The sequence below is a fragment of the Apus apus genome, chromosome Z (genome assembly GCF_020740795.1).
Source record: "Apus apus isolate bApuApu2 chromosome Z, bApuApu2.pri.cur, whole genome shotgun sequence".
In the NCBI taxonomy this organism is placed as follows: domain Eukaryota; kingdom Metazoa; phylum Chordata; class Aves; order Apodiformes; family Apodidae; genus Apus; species Apus apus.
In genome coordinates, this window is record NC_067312.1 from 51765624 (window position 1) to 51783135 (window position 17512).

Here is a 17512-nt window from a genome sequence, read left to right on the forward strand (position 1 = left end):
TGGTCTAATGGCTTCCCCCACAAGGGTCTCAAGGCCTAAATTTGGTCCCAGTTTCCAAGGAGAAAATTAAAGAAAATGAGTCAGCAGAAAAACGCAGTGGACCACATTGGCTTACAAAATAAGACAATGCTCAGCATTTCACTGAAAGGAGACTCAGTTCACAGCAGAATCATTCCTAGCTTCACACTTTGGGTAGCAAAAGAACATATGTCTTAATTTGAAAGAAAGATTTATTGTTTCTGTTAGCCACATTGACTGGATGATTGCAGCAGATTTGCCTATAAGGCCATTGAGTCAATTTTGTGATGTCCAGTATAATCTTCAATAAAGTCTCTCAAATTGAGCACAAGATTTAAAAAAAATCATTTATTGGAGATGTTGCAAGAAACAGTCTCATTTGTAAATGAATGTAAATATAACAACAAGTAATGGCAGAGTAGAAAGTTTTGTGCTAATACTATTGTTGCTTCTCTCTATGACATTATCTTCATTATACATGATCATATAAACTCACTAAGATTATCAGCAGATGAACTCCTATTAATTTCCAGGGCTCTTTCAATGGGTTGTCCCATTTCTCAGTCCAAATCAACACATATTAAGAAAAGTAACAGAAGTTCTAAAGTAGTAATCATTTCTTTCTTAATTAGACGATGAGTTTGTTTTCTTTCTACTTAGCTGATGTCTAGATTTTCATTATTATGATGGTGAAATACATCCATCAAACTTTCTTCTTTCTTCGCTGCAATTCCTTAGGAGTTACAATGTAATCAATCTCAGGAAACAAAAACAGCCTTAAAATTAATAGACATGTACTTGAAGTTTTAGTAGATGTATGACTGTTGAGAAAGCAGATACTAAGTTGAAATACTTGAAAGCAAAGATGTTTTAAATTACGCACAGGAGCAATATCACAGGAGACAGCAGCAGCACAGAAAATATTCACATCATCAGCATGACAAAGAAAGTTAAAGTAAATAAAAATGACCAGTAGTCACCAACAGAGTGATATCTTAGCTGCGCCAGTTACACTTTTACTAAGAAGTACTTCGGTCATCATATAATAATTTGAAATGTTAAGCATTGACTCATCATTGGTGATTAATGTAAGCCAAGGTAGTTAAATAAACATTCTATATCTACCCAAGGAACCAAAAATATTTTTCCAAAAAAACCAAAAACCTAGCCTGGAAATCGATAGAAGTACTTTCCTGTAATTGTCTCAAGCAGGACAGTATTTTGAAAGTTAAGATTTGTTTTCTCAAAAGTTTTGAATGCTGACGCTGTTTAGTGCAAGCACTTACTGAGTTACGCATAGGGAATCTGACTACTGTATTTTTAAACCCACTATGTATCGGTGGCACTTGTTTATCAAAGAAGATATTTCATAAAACAATAAAAGGTAGTAACTTATATGTGACAATGAGATTGAAATCAATAAATCTGGAGACCAGGACTACACCCACACTTTTGAATTTTTTGTTTGGTTGGTTTTTGTTTTGGTTTGGTTTTTTGCATTTTTTTAATGTTATACAAATATGAAGCTTTCCCCAGCATATCCAGCTGACCATTTGTAAAAATATTTTGCTCTCGTTCTGTGCATCCTTTCCCATCTGTGATGCTTACAACCTGGTCTGGTCACCATACACATTTTAGTCTCACCTTCTGGCCATTTCACAAAACAAATGTGCTTTGCTAAGGATGAAACTTCTTCATATATTGGGGATGACATGCTCATCAACTGTTGAAAAATGGAGAAGAGGTGGTTATGCCAGAACCAAATATTGTAAGTGAAAAACTACTCTACTTCGATTAACTGCACCTTGAATCATTCCTGTACGTACAAAGAGTTGTTAAACAGTTCCAAGTCCTGTTTGCAATTGTGCCATTGACCATGAACAGCACAGAGAAATGGAAAATCAGAAAAGAATCACAACTCGTCTAATTTTATTATTTTCATTCTTTCTCCTAAGGCTTTGCATACTTAGCTGTCTAAATCTTAGTCTGGACTAAATCTGGACTAAATCTTGCTTTTTTTACCATCATCCTCCAAATTAAAATAAAGTATTTCTAGTGTCCTAACATATGCCAGGTCTCTCCCTGGCATTGGTTTTGGGTCATGTTGTGTCAGGGTTTTACTGGCACGTCAAAAGAATAAAAAAAAGATTATGACTTTAAAGAGCTTGCCTATGCAAGTAAAACTTCTCTGTGATGTATCTGGATTACACATAAAGAAGAGAAGCACTGCAAGAGTGTTATTGCTCGATACAGCAGAAGAAAAATGTGTGGTACTCCCACACATTCCTTCCAAATATATTAGGCATTTTTATTATGGATTTTGTTATTTTTTTCTCCTCCAGTAATACACTGTAGATCTTCCCCTCAGTAGCAAAAAGACAGATGCTCATTAATTGCAAAGTCTCTGTCATTGCTGTCCTCAGATTAGCCCTTACCTCATTTTAGATGTAACAATTACATGAAAACATAAAGCCTTAAGATCTACTAAAATTACAAAGCTTGATCCCTACCAGTGCTGCAAACAGGAATCGAAAGTACTCAGTGACTCAGAAGAAGCTCTTGGGCACTCTAGACCAAGCTGGTAGGTAGCTAGTGTGCACAACTGTTATATGAGCAGGGAAACAGGCAAGAGCTGGATAATTAAATACTTGTTTTTTCACGGTTATCTGAAATTTCCATAATGTTTACAACAGCATACTCATCTGTACTCTTTATAAGTTAATTGAAGTTTCAGGGCACACTGAACTTTAAATTGCTTTCAGAGATTTTTAGGTCAGAACAAGTTGCCATTAGATGATGTGTGAGATTAGCTATATGAGAAGCGGAAATGACACTTAAAGTGACCTTCTCCTTTGAGAGGTTGTACAAGAGATTGCGAATCACTGCACAACACAAACACTTCCCAGGGACACCGTATATTCAAAGTAATCTGAAATGTGCTATATTTCATTCTGAACATTATTCCTGATCTATTAATAAAATAATGTCTACAAAGTAAGCAACACTTCATTGTTTCCAACAGGCAGTACCAAAGAAACATCTTAAAGGATTTTTAGAATTCAGTCTTAAAATTAAAAACACTCATAAAAAAAAAAAAAATACTGTGCTCAATCAGCAAATGACAGAGCTGATTAATTAAATTCTTAGGTTATATTCTTAAGGATGCAGAACAGAAAGAAGTGAAGCCATGAATATCAGACTATCCCTCAGATTAGTAGGCTGATATTTTTATTCTTTGTTTATCAGACAGATGCCTTAGGTGGAAGTGCCACAGATGTGGTTTCATCTCAACTGTAGTTTAAACTCAACAGTTTGTAATCGTATGTAATGTCGTATGCATATTTTTAAAAATCCAGAAAAAATAAAGAAGTTAAATCAATAATGTACTATCAAATGTGCCTACTGCAATGGCAGTAATGACAGATTCTTCTGTGTTGTTTTAAAAAGCACCAGCCTAATGGCAACTGGAGCCCTATCTTATCTGCAGTGCAAATCTTCATTGGATATTCTGCCCCAGTTCTGCATGCAGATTCTTACTGACATCAGTGAGCTCCACACACAGTCCCAGCTTGGACTGAAAACAAATGCTGGAATGTTTTTGTAACTGCTGGGGCTTCAACGTCGCACCTTCACTCTGCCGGCTCAGACACTACGGGGAGATCTATGACCCCCTTGTAGGAGGCTGAGCTAGACAGCAAAACTGGCCAGAGATATTCCATCCCATATATCTACATAAGCTCAGAGGAAGGTCAGAGATCATGGAAGACAACTGCCTTCCTGCTTCTTCTGCCCTTCTCTTCCATCCATGGCCGGCGTCCGGGGAGGACTCCATCCATCCATCACCACTGACCCCCAGGCTCGAGCTTTCCTGACCCTCATCACTCTCTGCTTTCTCCAGCAGCAGCTCCAGAATTTCTTGGGACTGTTCCCGCTCAGGAGATGCTGTGGGAGTTGCTGGGGGTGGGGGGAGGCGAGAGGCTTTTGCACATACCTGAACATATTTGTATATAATTGTATATATTTTCTTATATCATTAGCATTTAATTAAAGCTGTGTAGTTTAGTTTTTAATCCAGCCAAGTCTCTCTCTTTTTCTCTCTTTCCTTCCCTAGCTGGATGGGAGGGGGAGAGGATCGAAAGTGTCGTTGTTGGACCAGAGTCAAACCATGACAGATATCAAGTAAAGTCTTGGTGACCAAGTCCAAGAGAAGCGATACAGCATGCAGCAGTAAAGCAGTAAAGACACTCTGACTTGCCCTTCCAGTACGCCTAGAGGAACTTTATCAGGCTCATTTTCCACAGACACTTAATCCTTGTACCGAATGCTCGAAAAGTTATCAGTAGTCTTAGTTCACCAGTTGTTTTCCTTGTGAAGTGTGGTAGTACAGCAGGCTGTGGAGATGTATTGGTGGTGCTATATATTCCACAAACCGGAATGTGTAATAGGAAAAGTGAAGTTCAGCAAGGCCAAGAGCAAGGTCCTGCACCTCAGCCAGAGCTGAGAATCCCAAGCACAGATACAGGCTGGGTGGATAATGGACTGAAAACACTTCAGAGTAGAAGGACTTGGGAGCTGGAGCCCAACATGGGCTCTAAGTTGCTTTTGCAGCCCAGAAAGCCATCCGTGTCCTGGGCTTCACCAAAAGAAGTGCAGCCAGCAGGTCAAGGGAGGTGATTCTTCCCTCTACTCTGCTCACGAGACCCCACCTGGAGTACTGTGTCCAGTCCTGGAGCTGCCGATATAAGAAGGACATGGAGCTGTTGGAGTGAGTCCAGAGGAGGGCCACGAAGATGGTCAGAGGGCTGGAGCACCACTGCTATGAAGACAGGCTGAGAGAGTTGGAGCTGTTCAGCCTTGAGAAGAGCAGGCTCCAGGGAGACCTTACAGTGGCCTCCCTGTACCTGAAGGAAAGCTGGGGAGAAGTTTTTACAAGGGATGTAGTGATAGGACAAGGAGGAACAGTTTCAATCTGAAAGAGGGTAGATTTAAATTAGGAAGAAATCCTGTAGTATGAGGGTGGTGAGACACTGGATCAGGTTGTCCAGGGAAGTTGTGGAAGCCCCATAACTGCACCCATCTCATGTTCAAGGCCAGGTTGGATGGCACTCTGAGCAGCCTGGTCTGGCGGGAGGTTTCCCTGCCTATGCAGAAGGTTTGGAACTAGATGATCTTTAAGGTCCCTTCTAGCCCAAACCATTCCATGATTCTATCATTCTGTAAAACCTACTCAATGTTAACAATTAATTGTTGTAGCCACTTACTCTCTATAGTGCCTTGAGGAGAAAACATGACAGAAATGTATGCATAGGTTCAACCATCTGTCACTTCCTGGAAAGCTTCTAGTGGCCAGAAATTTAGTTAAATAAAAGATATGGGTTTTGGTATCAATTTCTAAACAATGCTGCTCCTCACTTCTCAATCAGAGTGTTAAGGGCACTCAGAACTAGATAAATAGAACAACAAAGTCCTCTGATTTTTGAAAGCATTTTAAACCGAGGGACATAGAAGACACTATAGTAAGAAGTAGATCTGGACCTCCAATCACAGAAATTTGAGATCAAGATTGAGATAAAACTAGTCCTGAATAGACTTTAACTATGGGAACTCTTAAAAAAACAACCATGCAACTAGATATCAGATTCAAGGCAAGTGAAGATATACTGAAATGGTTGAATATCTGTCATCACTACAGGAAATATTTTTTATTTAGCTCTGTCTTGCTTGCTGATTCCAGGACTCAAGTATTATCTGCTAATTCTGCCTTTATGACTTCTTCCCTCCCTAAAATATTTTTCCCTACTGTTTGTTCCCACAGTGCTTTGTTGTAATTCTTCATTCCTGCCACGAGGGAGGTTTTCCCATACATATTAAATTACGACTTTTTTGTAGTTTTCACTTATCCTCACTCAAAGTAGATTTTAAACATTGAGAAATCTAATTAGTGATAGTTTATACTAGAGTTCCAAAGAAGTAAAAATGGCTGCAAAAGATCCGTGTCAGCAAATACTCGTCTGCTTGTAAGAACTAAGCCAAGATTGCAGGACTTGGTCCCTAGTATCCTTTTTGTGATATTATTGCAGCTGGGTAACATGAACGAATTTAGAAACCTTGCTAATTTCTGAGGGATAAATAATTAGAGATACCAATAAAGAACACATTGTGTTTAAGTGGTTAGTTTATGGGATAGTCTCCCATATTCTGGTAGCCTGCAGCATATTAACTTGTTGAGCCAGCAGCTGCATTTGGAACATCTTTATTAGAAGCCATGGATTGCCATTGCTTGAAACTTCTTGAAGTGTATTTTGCCATTAGCCCTTTGGAGCCATGACAGCAGCCAGATTCACCAGGGAAAGACTGCTGTAAATAGCCATCTACAAACAGGATTTATTTCATTCAACTTCATATTCTAAAATTGATGTCTCTAGCCTATTTATCTAGAGTAGTGGCCAAGAAGAAACAGGTGCCTCCAGGTAGTAATTTACGCCATAGGTTTTCACTGCCTTTCCTCAGATAGGAAAATAAATGTGTTGGGAATAGTTACTTTCTCTCTGTTGATTTTGAGGGTTGACTAAATAACAAGACTACCAACTTAAGACAACTGAAGAGGTCAAATGACTTCCATGTGAACAATCTCCACAGATCACCTTATATTGACTGTTTTTACTGACTGCCTTCCTAAGTTCTGCAATATAGAGCACTCAGAAATGGGGAAGAATTTGGACTCATTTGTATAGGTAATTAATACTTTATATAGTAGATTATCTGGTATTCTGTGCAATGGAACAAAACAGAGCTATCAGAGATACTCCATTCTCTTTGGATAAACCCAGAGACACTGGGAACTCCAGAACCACAGTACATTATTGTGCCAAATCCAGTAGAATGAGTTTTTTAGACCTAGGAAATCACTACCATATAAATTAACATATGCTCAGTGATTCCCACAATATTAATCCTACTTTATTTCCCTTGGTGATATTCCTGTTACATTATCCCAGATCAGTTGAAAGACTACTGGAATGGCTACTGGTAAAACCAAATTAATATAATGACATACATCACCAATAAAATATGACAAAAAGGAAAACGTAAAAGAGATGCAAAACAATAAACTGTTAGCAATGGCCTGGTGAAAGCTGCATATTGGTGGATTGCAGTATACAGATCTAGCCTTGAGCCTCTGGCACTCCTCCTTCTACCAGGAGGGGAACAACCTGCGCTCCCCCATTCACCTTAACTGTTCTCAGATCAGCTGTCATGGTCCCAGCTGGGCTCATGACAATTCCAACAGAAATTTAGAAATGCAGACGGAAATCCAAACATTGAATCACTATCCCTGGAGGTGTTTAAAAAACAGGTGGTGCTTAGGAACGTGTTTTAAGCCCTGGACTTGGTAGAGTTAAATTAATGGTTGGACTCAATGATCTTAAAGGTCTTTTCCAACACAAATGATTATGTGATTCTGTGATTCAAGGTGATACTTGGGGCTACCAATGCAACTGGAGGGGGGAAACAGCTTAGAAAAGTCTAGAAACTGCTGCTTTTGAGGCACCTGTAAAAAAAAAAACAAAACAAACTCCAAAGAAAAAAGCCACAAGACAACAAACTGAGAACAGAAAAAAAGTGACCAAAAGGCAACTTTTTGCAAGTTCCTAAATAGCAGAGAGATGTTTCTAGTAAATAAGAAGCATATATTTCATTTCAAGGCAAATATTATATATATGCTTACATACATTTGGGTGTACTAACACAAAATATTTTCTATTTTATGTTCTATTTATGGCCTCATCCTAGAGTAACTGCAGTCAGTGGGAAAACTAGCATGTACTACAAGGAGCACAGGTCACAATTGTACAGGATAACAGTTATTACACTGGAATTACTACTCTCATTGTGACTGAAATAATATGCAAAAGGACCTGCCTAATCTCTTATACAGAAGTGGGTGTTAGGCCTGTCTAACGTATCTATTGACCAGTACCCAGACCCAGTGCCACAGACATGCCAGGGGATGTGATCTCTTGCTGTGGAAAGCACATAAATTATGTTTCTTTCACGCAGTGTTCCCAGTGCAGTCCAACAGTTGGTAGGCAAGAAAGTCAGGACTTTGATGTATGCACTGAGAAACCCAGCAAAAAAGACACCAAACTGTGCTGTGCACTATGCAACAGAAAGTACACAGGACTTAAGTTTAGGTCAGCCTGCAAGGATCCCAAATTATCAGAAAACATCCTGGTGGATTTGAGCCATTGGTGATTCTAACTCAAGGCCATTAACAAAAGCTGGAAATTTTGGTATAGCAGTGTAACATTTGTTGACCTAATATAAGAAGCTCTGATCCAGGTGGATTTGAAATTCCACATCTTCAAATACATATACACATATTGTGCCCAAGCACAATTTTGTTCTAATTACAAGTTAAGAAGAAAACATAAACAGCCTTAGTTTGACATCTTTTAGCCATTACTGAATTATACAGACAAGAAAACTGGGCAACTGAAATGTTTACTGTTGAAAAGTGTATTAATATTTACAAAGACTTTCCTAGCACAGCCACAAAAGTTAGCCCTAGAATCCTGAGGCACTAAAACTCTAAACCATTAGCATATGAGTCTGTGGTAGTTCATGGTAACGTGCCTTATAATAAATTCTGAAATGTACAAGGTAAGATGCTCCTCATTCCCTCCAGTTAACTGAAGTCTGAATTTTCAGATGGTTTGAGATCATTAGAAGTGTTTTCAGAAACAGTAGTATAAAGGTTTCTTTAGCTGGTTTACTGTTACTATGAACTACTTAAATTATGGTATGCCTGGAGCCTGGACAAAACCAAAGCATATTACAGTAAGCGTATATACAGAAGAGAGGTTTTCTTGGAAATCCAAAGCTGCTACTTTTTATAGTCAGAATGGATGAGACAGAGGCAGAATTTGTGTTCTCTTGCTCTTCAAGGAAATCCTCCATATTTCTGATATACCTCAAACTTTTAGGATGACATGAAACAAATTGTTTATCATTACTTACCAAAGTGGTTTACATGTATCTTAAAAAAATTTAAAAAAAATAAAGAAAAATGCTAGAACTGTTGGTTTTTCCAATCTTAGGTGTACTACCTCTCGGGTCTGTATCTTGTGTCACAAAAATGACAGTTTTGTAACATTTGTAACATGAACAACAAATACTGCAAGAATATTTGAAAAAAAAAAAAAGTCAGAAAGAAAAAATTGTTCACATTTGTTTGTACATTGCTGGTAGCAAATACATCACAAAAAAAATCAGTGTCACACTGAAGACATTTCAAAGACACAAAGGATCTATCAGCACTGGGAGATAACTAATCTGGTTATACTCCTCCTTTTGTACCTTGAGTAAAAGGACTGGTTTTATGTGGAAGAAGTATGCAATATGAAAGCGTATTAAAAAGTAACTGGAGCTGATTTTGCACTGGGCACTGATCTGTTCTGAGAGAGTTTCACTTCACCCCAAGTCACTTCACAGTTCTGATTTGTTGTATCTTCTACTAGGTTAAACTTAAATCCCTTTGCAGATGCCAGCACAAGGAATTCTGAGAGCTCCTGTGAACTTGAAGTGGTATAGATGTCTACAAAATAAATGCTACTTACTCGGTCTATTATTGATTATGGAGTGCTTAGAGACTCTTACTCATGAAGGAAATCCATTATAGTGCACTAGGATGCACTGGCATAAAGTATAGACACTATTAACCCAAAAAGATATTCTGAGCTGACGACATATTTTCTGAAGCAAAGGATGCCAGAGGAAAAAGAGTGCCCCCATAACAGTATACTCTAGTTTAATGGTGGAGCACTGGGGAAGTAATACTGTAAGGGTAAGCACTGGATTACAGGAAGGCTGGTCTAAATACTTCCTTATCATTATCAATGTTACAAAATTATCTACCATAACAGTTCTCTATGTAAACAGTAAATAAGTTAGGTGTTTCTCGTCCTTGCCCCAACACCAACTTTGTGCTTACAAACCTCAAAAAGGCATTTCTGATACAAAACATTTTTTGCTGCCCCATTTTTATGAGACATATAATTTATTGTGTAATTTGCATGCCATCTTATTCTTGACAGCCAAAAAGCTTTAAAGTGATATTATGATAAACACCTCAGCAGCATGAGAACAGACAGCAGGGTAGAAATGGGTGTGTGCCCTGTCTTTAAATGGCAGCTCACAGATCTGAATAATTTTTTTATCTGGAGTCAGTATTAAATTTAATGGAAGCTGTGGGGAGGAGAATAACTGCAAGAAATGTTAAGCTTTTTTTTTCTTTTTCTTCTCATGCCTCCCTCTGTTTTACAGTGTGTGAACCTGTTCAACACCCACCCACAGTCTTTTTCATGACATCTGCATAGCACCATGGAGATACATGGATAGCTATTAGTCATGGCATAAATTATACTGTCTGCATTGTAAATACCTGCAAAAACATTGTTTGAAAAACCATGTTTATATATGATGTGTCAAACATCAAGCCACTTTTGCTTTTTTCAAAGGTATCTCTCAGAAGTCCTTGTATATACTCTAAATGAGTCTAAATGACTCATTTACATCAAAACTTTGCATAGTAAAAGCTCAGCTTCTAATTAAAGAAATGTTTTATTTTCATTAGTGCCACTAAATTCTAGCACAATGTTCAGGCCACTGCCTGACCAAGGCTTTTTGCGACATCAAAAATATTATCTACCCAAAGCATGCAGCAACTTGTAAAAACAAAAAAATATTCCAGTGTTTGGCACTCCAACGCAAGTAGTCTGGTTATTACACCCTTTCAGTGATATGACCCCACATAGGTTTTCCCAGCTGTCACTGTCGTCATCACAACAAAACATAACATGTTTGATGATCTGAAAGTGATATTTTAGAAAGCCAAACTACTCCAGGATCAAAGCACAGCATTCCTTTAAATACTTGTTGATTCAGGGCCTAACTTAGTGTTTTAGTAAAACTAGGTTACCTGTGGTAAAAAGCATTAAGGTGAAACCAGTAAAATTCTACCATCCCATATCCATCAACCTGTTTCCTGAGGCTTGAGGGAAGTATCCTTGGAGAATGGTCTCAAGAATTCTCCCTTAATGCATTCTTAGAGAGAATTTAAACTTTACCCTCAAAGTTTTTACAGATCACTCTTTGGATACCTGGACAGACAGTTCTTATTGCGTGCTTCTGTGTTCAGCATTAAGAGATAGTAAGTTGTCTTTTGCTTCTCATATGGTATTATTCTCTAATATTACTAGATAGAGGAATTACCATACAGGGAATAATTCCTTATTTTTCTTTGCCCCGAGAAAGTTTCACAGAACATAAGATGGATAGAATTTGTAAAGAATCTGATCTCATTGAGTGGCATTCTCCCAAAAGGTAATTCCAGTTCTACCATACTGGGAAGAAGGCTGTGATCTCATAGGGAAAAAAACCCTGAAAGTCAATGCAACGATGCAATCAGCTGGAAGTTTTAAAAATCCATTATGTTAATAGAAATTACTTCTGAAAAGTAGACTCAGCAATGTAAGTACCAACTATGGTGCTAAGAATATTGAAACGTATGAAGCAGATTATACCTTTTTGTTTACACAACGGTTATTTCACTGGTAACCTGGCTGCACCACTGTATCAGATCCAAGTAAATGCATAAACATCACACATGGAGGTATATCAAAATAACTACCCCCATCAGTCTTCAGGGGAAAGCCGTGAGAAGTATAAAAGTGCACAACTACAAAAAGACATTAATTCCTCTGAAAGCCGTTTCAGTTTAACTTACGAGAGATGTTAATATAATGTTTATATATTTACATGTTAATATAGTTTATATATACATACTATCCTTCTGCAGTAAATAAGGGAAAAGGGATGGACTAGAATACCTCTTCAAACAAAATATTCTTTACAATACAATACAATACAATACAATTCTTTACAAACAATATTCTTTACAAGATTCAATTTCAAACCATTAGAAATATTATACAGTTCACTTGTACATCCACTGTTGGAATTGAAACTTCAGCATCAGCAATCCAAGTGGTTAATTATGAACAGACGATCACAGCCACAGTACCTACATTTTGGATCATAACTTGGACACTCAGTTCATTTAAATCAATCATTGTCTCCCCTCCACCTTACACATCAAAATTACTGTTCCAATCAGCCCTGGTTTTGCTGTAATTCATACAGAAACCAGAACACGCTGTAAAAATCATTTCTACATTTCCATCTTCATGTTGCAGTTGTATTGCTATTGGCAAGCCTTTCACTGTTTCACAGATAAAATTAAAAGATTCCTATGCCTGAGTAAAATATATTTACTAACAGCATACAATATGCATTGTCTATTTATGTACACACTGGTAGAATTCCCACTATTTCAGAAGCATTTTAAAAAAACACATGAGAGCTCACCACTATTTTCAAATAACTGATAACAAATATTTGTACTTTTCAGCAAGCTATGCTAATCTTCCACACTAAAAATAGGCAGTAACACTCCCTTTATTTTATTGGATTTCTCTTAACTTTCAAATCCAATTCAAAATTGTGCTTGTGGTTGTCAAGGCGTTATGAGCTTTGGTGTAGATGCTATTGTTTACTGACTGAGCTTCACCAATCTCCTCTTTCACGTTTTCTCTGTCCTGTCAGGCACTTTATTCTTTACCTTTGCCTTCCTATTGATCTCATGCACTTTCAAATCCTTGGAGAATTAAACAGCCAAAAAGTTTATTTAAAAAAGCTTATCCCCTTACAATGGAGCACAACTGATAAAAGAATAACAGGAAGGTTACACAGGATCTTATAACAATAACTTTTACAGCATTGCTTTTCACAAACAAAATGTTCCTGACAGTATAATTTGATAATGCTTAAACCAGTTATAGTTAGGAGCTTCTACCTCAGTTTGAACTACTGACTTGACCATACAGCAAATATGCCAAGATCAGAACGGCGTTACTGACCTCATAAGTAATAAACCATTAATAATAAGGACAAATACTTTCAGGATATGAAAAGTGGGGATACAAGTTACCTGAATGATGACCCAAGAAAGCAAATCTCACTGTGGTTGAAGTCAAACCAACTATGAAGGCTAGCCAGTCTGATGTTGCACATGAAGTAGTTGAACATTGTTGAAGAAAAGAAATTGAAGAACCAAGAAAGGAAGGGCCAAAAAGGCTTTTTCAAAGGATCACATGTAATACTCAAAGAAGGGTCTCACATTGGGCATTAGAATAGACCTTTCTGAGGTGCAAATAAAATGTATGAAAAATGCGTAAGGAGAAGAAAACAGAAACTTAAAAATATACATACATTTTATTTTAATTGTTCTTTAACTTCAGATTTTGGCTGTGCAAAAATATTGTAGGCTTTTTTGGCCCTCTGAAAGTATTAGGCAGCATTTTTCTGAGATAATTCACCAAATTTTTAGTGTACAATAGTAATTCCATAATTTTAAAAGGAGTATAATGATACTAGCCTGCCACAGACTATTTAGCACTGTTTCTCACATTCTGAAGGTTGGCATACATAAAAATAGTCATTACTATCATGTTCCACAAAGCTTACAGCTTCTAACATTTAAGGCTATTCCTTATCATTGGGAACACCTGTTAAATATTTCAACTCAGTACATTTCTATTGATCTTGTTCATAATTTTGGCTTCTTTGCAAGCTAGCTGACTTAGATGACTGCATCAATAATTTGACCTCAAGAGGAAGTAATTTGGAAAGTGTTTTTGACCTGTTGCATGAGTAAAATAAAAAATGCTTTAAATTAATCTTTAGAAGTCCATGGAGATAGCAACTGCTATGCAACAGTGTTTAGAATTATACCTGTGTCTTTTTTATTTGAAGAACACCTGAGGTTGAAATTCCATGAAAGGCAGTTTGGGATGGTCCGTATATGTATCTGGGGAAATTAATTAGGACATATATTCATGTAATTTTATGTATTTTTGATAGTACTTGTCACTAAGGTCGTGTGAAAGTCAGACAAGATCTAGAACAAGAGACAATGTATGGACAAGACTGTTTGGGGTTTTTTTAAGCACAAAAATATTATTGTTTATTTAATTTAGGAACTTCAGGTAGGCAGTATAATTTGAGATTTGTCTGTTAGTTACAGCTTGACAGCAATCCTTGTTGTTTGGTTTGGTCTTGCTAGGGCTACCATTTGCCAAAATAAATCAATAATTGTTAGCAGAAGGACAGAAATTACATAACAGATGTAGGTAGAAATTCTGAATTGCCAGTACTGACTTCACCTTAAAAAAAAAAAAAAAAAAACACAAAAAAAACCCAAAAACAAAAGACTGAAAAATCTGAGTATCTAATTCTTCATGTGAAACTTGGAATGATTAGATAAGTGTGGATTACCTTCCAGATTTTAAATCTGGTAAAATTTTTTATTTAAAGTAAAAGCTATAAATAATTTTGATTAATATATGCAGACACTCAGATTTTTAGCCGTTGGAGCATAAGGCAGACACACTGTACTTACTAAAGATATATTTAATAGACTTCAGAGAAATCCTGTTCTGCTGATCAGTTACATGTTTATGTCACTTGCTTCCTGGTGTTTTGTTTTAACTTGTTATTTTTTCACAAAATCTCTCAAAGAGGGGAAATGAACTTTTACTAACTGTATGCAAACATAAATGTAGAAGAATTATTAATATACTACTTTCATTGCCTAGCTAATTTGGAAAGATTTCCGTGTTTGTAAGTTTTTGTCTTAGAGCTTTAGAACAATTTTAAGTTTTACTTCGAGTAATAATGTTTTAAGAAAGTTAGTAGAGAGGCCCAAGCCTAAATATTTGAAAAACCAGGCCCTACTCCTGTCTTTATTTGGGCATCAACAAACAGTCACACGAAATGACAAATTGCTTTCAAAACTCTTTGTCAGATCTTCAAGCAGCATGCATAATCAGGTAAGCCTCTTTGTGTCTGGACATCAAATGCTTATTAACATGTAGGTGCCTAAATCTTTCCTGAATACAAAAGTGAAGAGCCAAATAATTTTGATGTCTAAATTATTACTATGTACATTATTTCTTGTTGTGATTCAAAATTATTTTGTAATTCCAATCAAAATGTACAACATATATGTACTAAGTAATTATCCATACACCCAGAACTTGTGAATGCCACATTATTGGAAGTGTTCCAAGTCAAGCTGGAAGGGCCTGTATGCAGCCTCATCTAGTTAAAGATGTCCCTACCCAAACTATTCTGTGATTCTATGATGACTCATCAACTTCAGAGATAATGTGTGTATTACCAAAAGCTGTAGACTTGCAATGCAATTTAAAATAGTATTTCATTAAAAAATCAGTGGAATAATGCAAATAATACTGCTACCTCAATCGTTTTTTGCAGTTTTCTTCCATCATTGCATATAGAGCTAGAACTCCAGTACTCTATAAAAATCATGCACTGTACTGCAGCAGACCAAATGCCCTGCAAGTGGCCACTAAAATTTAGGAATAAAGGACAGGCAGTCAATCACTCAGTGAGATCTCTTGCAGTACATTCATGCAGTTTCTCACAGTTTTTGCCTTTGGGACTCATCCAAGTTTACAATTTTTTTTAACTCATCTAGGATGTTAGCACCTCACTAACCCTCAACAGTAAGTTAGCTGAATCATTTACTTATGCAAAAGGTACTTATTTAGTTTTTTTAAACCAGCTACCTCATAGCTTTATCTGATGACCCATAGCTCTTTTGCACCGGGAGGAAGATTAACCACTCCCATCCTTTTCATGTTCTATCAAACACTATCATACTCCTTCCACAACCATGTTTTCCAGACTACATACCTAGTCCATGTCGTCTCTCCTTGTTACAGAAGCCTGACCATCCTTCTGTATTGCTCATCTTGTATCTTTTCAAATCCTAACATATGATTTGGAGAAAGGGAGAGGACAGAAGGAGAATACAGATCTGCATACAGTACTCTGACTGTAAGACGCACCAGTAACATGTTTTTCTAGTTTGTTCTTTATTCCTTTTCCAATTATTTTTACCATTAAACTTGATCTTCAGGCTCTTCCAGTCTCCTGTGATACTACTAAAATCCCTCTTTCCTGAGTGATAAAGTCACACAGGTCAATACTTGTCTGACCACATTCTTCACAAAATTTTACGTAGGCTAAAACCAATAATCATCCATAAATGGCAATTTTTTGTCAGAAAGCTTTTTCCAGAAATCTTAGCAAAAGCAACAGCAAGTTTTTGTTTGCATCTTTTCCATTTGTGAAGTATGCACCATACCAATGGCTTGCTGTGATTACAGGGCAACCTACACACTGTAGATTGCAGGGCTGGAGGTCTAGACAATCGACCAAGGATAAAGGCTCCAATTCTTTTAATATGAGCAAATTCAAATAAATACATTCACTATTTAAACATCCATGTTAATCCTTCCTCCCTGCACACATACACACACACACTTCCAAATTCAAGTAATACATGCCTGGAAGAACATGGATGCATAGATTAAAACATTTATTAATCATTTACATAGACTCTATCTGAAAAATACTGTTTGGTCACGTTGCTGGTAGTAGCATTGCATGTCGTTGTCATCCATAATCAAGTAGTTTCACATGCATTGAAGTTAATGAATTTTAATTTCCTGTAACACAAGGCTCATAGAGCATCAGTTCTGGTAGCTAAAGAATGACAGGTTTTAAATGAAACTTTTCTTATTGTCAGAGTTTTGATATAATTTACTCCCACCTAGATTTCTTCAGTTGTACTCAAATACAAGCTCCAAAGTCCCCTTTTTTCCATTGAATTACCTGCACAATCTTCTCCTTTACCTGATTTTCGTTAAGCTTATGCAAATTTGATTTTTTTAAGACTTGCATTCCCCTGATGGATACAGTTGAAATTCACCACCAAATTATAAAATAATTCAAACACGTGAACACCACATCCCAAATGAGCTTATTTTTATGAAATGCTTACACTCTCCTCATGAGCTAGAGGGGTTAGAGTTTTGGTTAGCTCCTGTATTTTGTTTATCGAACTGGGATACAAAAATATTTTTGTTACCAGCAGGTCTGTAGCTAAGTGCTTACAGGAGTTGCAGAAGAAATTATTTTCCCAGCCTAGCTGAAACTGAAGACATCAAACTCTTTAATGTACAACCTAAGGGGGCAATCTGCATCCCAACAAGCTATATCAGGCACCTCCATATAACTCATGTAGAGATTTATTTTTTTTTTACTGTGCAGAATTTCACTAAGATTGAGTGCTTGAGTAAGTCTGAAGCATGACACAACTGAAGCTGATAAGCAAAACAGCTATTGAGCGGAAAAAAAACCTTGGCTGTCTGAGAACTGAGCAGTTCACCTTTGCTCTCTGTCAGAGAATTGTGAAGAATGGTCAGTTGTCACAGCACAACAGTGATGGAGCAATAGCTTCCCTAATATGAGAGGAAAATGCTCCCCTAGATGAGAAGGGGTA